Raw genomic sequence first — 5,250 nt, 5'->3', positions numbered from 1 at the left:
GTAGTGGTAAAACCGGACCCCATAAAAGGAAATTTTCAAAGTGGATGAACAAAAAAACACCCGTGTTCACATAACTCTGACTCGACACCTCACTCCCACCACCAATGCTAGTACTAGCCATACATGTCATCAATGCGGTGAGATAGGGCACTTCAAGAAGGATTGTCCAATAACAAAGAACTTCGACTCAGACGGGAGGATACTAAGGATCACTGCCGCAGGAGAGACTACTATGGACCCATGTTAATGTAAATAAGGTGTTTCCTTGTAACAGACTTATAAACTGTTTAAAACTGGGGCAACTCGAGTCTTATCTTTTGCGGGATCCTGTCAGTTAAGGGACCCTCGTGCTGCGTATACTTGTCTTTTGTAGTATACTTTGTTCGCAGTAGTATTCCTGTAGTTACTCTAAAGTACTGTAACTCTGCTAAAGGTTGCACTGTTGTGTTTTGTCGGTAACGCCTTATGTTCAAGTCTAATGTCTTTAGTTTCCATATGATTCCGACATTATCGTACAACTTGAGTCAATTCAATCCTCGCAATACCAGTTTCGTGCGCACATATCTTTCTCCGAAATCGCCTTTCTAGCAAAGCCGTCATTCCAGAACTCCGAAGTACTCACACATAGAGTACCTCATGCTTCATAACCTTCTCGAAGAAACCTCAGCAAACCTCCCCGAAGTGCCACTCATACAGTACGTCAAGTTCAATCCAAAGACCCATATGGTTGATCTATCACTGAAGAATGTATACACAAGGGTGGTATATAATCAACGTTCTTCAGTTTAAGAATTGATGATTCCCTTTTAACTCCTTTTTCCTTGTTGGGATGTGATCTTAAAGAAGAGTCGTCTATTCGACTACCTTTTCAATCTTAATTATATCCGACTCGTATACACGGGACTGTGATTGATGAACCGTGTATGACTTCCAATATGAACTTCAGGACGGAGACTGCCCAAGACTACGAGTAATTGCATCGTCATGCGAACAACCTTAGAACCCAATGCGACTTCTGTAACCATATCACCCTACAGTCTCACACCAACGGAGATACAAGAAGCGTCCGGACAGGTTAACAACTACTCAAAAATAGAATGAGAAGACCAAGCTCCTCACCCTTGAGAACTCCGGTCTTATTCTTCAAAAAGACAGACTTCAGCGGATGCGATCATACCAACACTACTGCACTGGATCCCATCAGAACTCCACAGTTAAACGTGCTTAGGCGAGAGAAGTACTATGATGGATAACACCTTGGGAAGTCCTTGTGGCACAGACCACTACGAGACTTCCATTTGAAATCATTACCTTCTGCCTCGCTTAGATGAATTGGTTGATCAACTGCAAGGAACGAAGTGCATTTCAAAAATGGATGTAACATCCGAATATCACCAGTTACGAGTGATAGTGAAGGATGTTAAGAGGACAATCTTCCAAAATCGATGCGGGCGCTACGAGTCTGTAGTGATATCCATCGGATAGGACCAATACGCCCGTAGTATTCATGAGCTTAATGAATAGGGTACGCCCTTCTTACTTGGATCAGTTCGTCATTGTCCTTATAAATGACTTACTTATATACTCTTGTAGTAAGAAGGAAATCATAAATAGCATCTACAACAAACCATGGAAACATTACGATCAGAGAAGCTTTACGCGAAGTTCTCTAAATACAAGTTTTAGAATCAAAGAGTCGAATTCCTAAGACACCTTATTAGTGATGTGGGAATTTTTGAGGACCCTTCCAAATATCAAAACCGTTGAGAATTTGTCAGCACTAAAGACGCTTACGGAATTCGCCAACTTCTAGGTCTCGTTGACCTATTGTCAAAAGTTCATTCAGAACTTCTCGCGAATTTCAGAAACTCTTAATACTTTAGCTCAGAAGGGAGTGGCCCTTGACTGGGAAGAGAAGCAAGAAAAAGAAACCTTTGGGATTCCAAGTGAGAGACCAAATCCTTTCGGAAGTCTCACTCTGGGATGGCTTGATACGCTTTGGAAAGCGTGGAGAGCTAAATCCAAGAGAATTAGGACCTCCGAGATTCTTACTCGAATCGGCCCTATAACTCATAAACCCAACCTACACCGCGAACTCAGTAACGTACATTTCACCCTTCATGTCTCGAACTTGAAAACATATCTTTCCGATAGGACTCTCGTAATCCCACTCGACGAGATCGAGATCAATGAGAGCCTCGCCTTCGTGGACGAACCGTAGTAATCATGGACCGAGGAGTCAGGCTAACAAGGCAAAGCCACCTCCCATTAGTGAAGGTTCGTTTGGATACCAACCGAGGACCCGAATTCACTTGTGAGCGCGAGAACCAATTGATTAGGAAGTATCCCCACCTCAATACTCGATTTATCATGCCTACTCCTTACCTAAATTCTAATTTCGGGACGAAATTCCCTCTAACGGGGGGATGATGTGACAACCCGAAACTTTCCATCAAGTTCAGTCAAACACTTCATAGAAAGTCAAACTCATTTCTGCTACCTTTTAACACGTTTGGTGTCCGTTTGAGCATTCTGAGCTTTAACCCTTCAAGAGGTAAACATAGGACGTATACTCCAGTGCATTTTGTGCATCATAGAAGTCTCAAAACTTCAAGATTTTGGAGTTTACGGCCCAAAATGGCATTTGGACCGTAAACCCTAAAAACTATATATATGGCACTTAGCCATTTTCCTTCATTTCTTCCATTTCAACTAGAGAAAACCCAATTTCTCTCCCAAGGATCTTTAAGCTTTTGTCCTAAATTGTAAGTAGTTATATCCAAGAGTATATTAAGGCTTGTTATACTTCCGTATATCAAGAAATCATCCAATAAACACCAAGAACAAGTTGTTTACGGTCCAAGGTGTTCTTGGACCGTAAACCCTAAAATGGCTGCCAAAGTGTGCCCTAGTTCCTTCTAAGCCTTGACAACTAGCATGAATCCTTCCCTTGATGAGTTTAGCACTTGAAAAACACCAAAACCCCCCCATGAACATGAGTTTACGGTTTAGGAATCTCCCAAAACCATAAACACCCCCAAAGGGTGTTTTGATGCCCCTAACACCTCAGTAAGCCTTGGATATTAGCATAGAGCCTTACACCATTGAACTAACGACTTCAATACATGAAATGGTACTTCTTACCATGATTTTACGGCCGTAAACTCATGAGGAAGTGGTCCCCAGACCGTAAACACCATACAAGGCCATTCTTGGACCTTAAACTCACCCAACCTCTTGTTTAAGCCTTGGAACACTTAGCCACTTAAGTTATGATAGTTTTAAGCCTCATTTGGTGACCTAATTGAGAGTTTACGGTTAGGAGTAAACTTCCCTGGACCGTAAACTCCAACAAACATGGTCCATTGACCATAAACTCCCGTATAAGGCCTTGCACACCTTTGTTGCAATCCAATGGCCTCCTAACACTTTGACCAATGTGTTTTCCTCACATTAGGATGTTTATACATGTTTAATTAGTGTTATAATTACTAATTATATATATATATATATATATATATATATATATACATATGTCTTCATATGTTATTAGGATCATTGTGTGTGTCTAAGTCTTCACTTGGCACCAAGCACTTGTCTGACACTTCCATCCGGTCCGCTCACTGCAGGTGAGTTCATACCCCTTAATTAACCTTTTAAATGTTTTGTAAATGTTTATAAATGCCTTATGGGGGGAGTACAAGTTTAGTTATTATATCAATCACATGTGATTAATAACTAGCATGCAAATGGATTTACTATACGTTAACTGTTTTACCAAACAGATTTCTTCAAATGACTTTCTTAAACATTTTTGCATGTTTAAACCTCTTTATCAAACTGTCTTATATACTACAAGTTTCCTTTCAAACTCTTTTACAAATGTGTTTCAAACAAAGGTTTTCCTTATACTTAAACTGTTTTATCAAACAAAATACTTTCAAATCATTTTAAAAACTGACATCAAGTCATCGTTTCTTAGTATTAAACTTTTCAAAGGTTTTACAAAACTTCTTTTACGCTTTTATATTGTAAAATGCATGCCTTAATATGTATAGTTATATAAATAATGTTTGAAGGACTTAGGACGGTTAGCTCACTTTATTTCCTTTTCCTCGTTGGGATGTGGCCTCAGGGCATCGGTTGCTCGTTCGAACGTCGTCTAAATATTAATTATATATCATGTATACATATATAGGTATAAAGGTTCCATTAGTCAGTTCAGTACCTTTGGGTAGCAAAGGTATACTGCGGATACACTCGTACATTACTAGTAAATATAATAGGTATAGTTAGGAGATACTACTTATAATTCCAAGTACAAGGAATCACACAAGAGTCAGTTCATTCATGAGTCTATACTAATACATTACATGTTACATGAATAATTTTACATAGATCCGCTTACATGAGTACGTTTACATAGATACGTTTACATGAGTACGTTTACATAGATACGCTTACATGAGTACATTTACATAGATACGCTTACAGAGATACGTTTACATTGATACGTTTACAGAGATACGCTTACATGAACACGTCTACATTAATACGTTTAATAGATACTATTACATAGGATTTGTTACAAACATTTCGGGACTTACCATTCCACACCCAAAGTTGTTAGCTACAGTAGGGAAAAGGAGCATCGACGGGTGTCCACGGTTGTACTGTTCGGCGAGTTTCCATGCCATGAATATCCTTATACAAAAGGATACATCTTTAGTTATTATATTATTCTCCTTCCTTTACTTTGTGACACATTCACATGAACGACGAGGTAGGATATATTTGATATAGATAAACTATTTTTCCTTATTACCTTTATATTGTGACTCATACACATAATCGACGAGGTAGACTATAACTTTTATAATAATAGTTAAGCCGGGAAAAACCGTCACATTTATAGTGATGCTTTCTTATAAAACAGTCGGGTCTTGGTAGAAGACTACTTTCAAAACAGTCGAGTCTTGGTAGAAGACTACTTTTATACTAGTAGGAAATATAGGATTTTCTAGGGTTTTCAAACGTTTACAATTACTTACAAACATTTCCAAACTTTTCTCCAAATGTTTACAAGTCTTTACTTTCCAGTTTTACAAATCAAAGACACAATAATACTTATGAATTCACCAGCTTTTTGGCTGATACTCGCTTTCAAAATAACTTGTATTCTCAGGTCACGAATAGACAGGTACGACGACCAGGTTTTGTGAAGACGGAGCAGTCAAGACTCGTCTTTTA

At 38.9% G+C, this 5,250-nt stretch overlaps 1 pseudogene; it reads left to right on the top strand.

The window, feature by feature from the left end:
- Window positions 1-1,163: 1,163 nt before the first annotated feature.
- LOC145049147 (5S ribosomal RNA) lies at window positions 1,164-1,282 on the top strand (annotated as a pseudogene).
- The last annotated feature ends 3,968 nt before the right edge of the window (window positions 1,283-5,250 follow it).

This window comes from Lactuca serriola, chromosome 4 (assembly GCF_051521515.1).
Source record: "Lactuca serriola cultivar US96UC23 chromosome 4, Lser_US96UC23_V15, whole genome shotgun sequence".
NCBI lineage: Eukaryota > Viridiplantae > Streptophyta > Magnoliopsida > Asterales > Asteraceae > Lactuca > Lactuca serriola.
The sequence above is the reverse complement of the archived record's forward strand: the minus strand, read 5'-3'. Positions and strand labels throughout refer to the sequence as shown.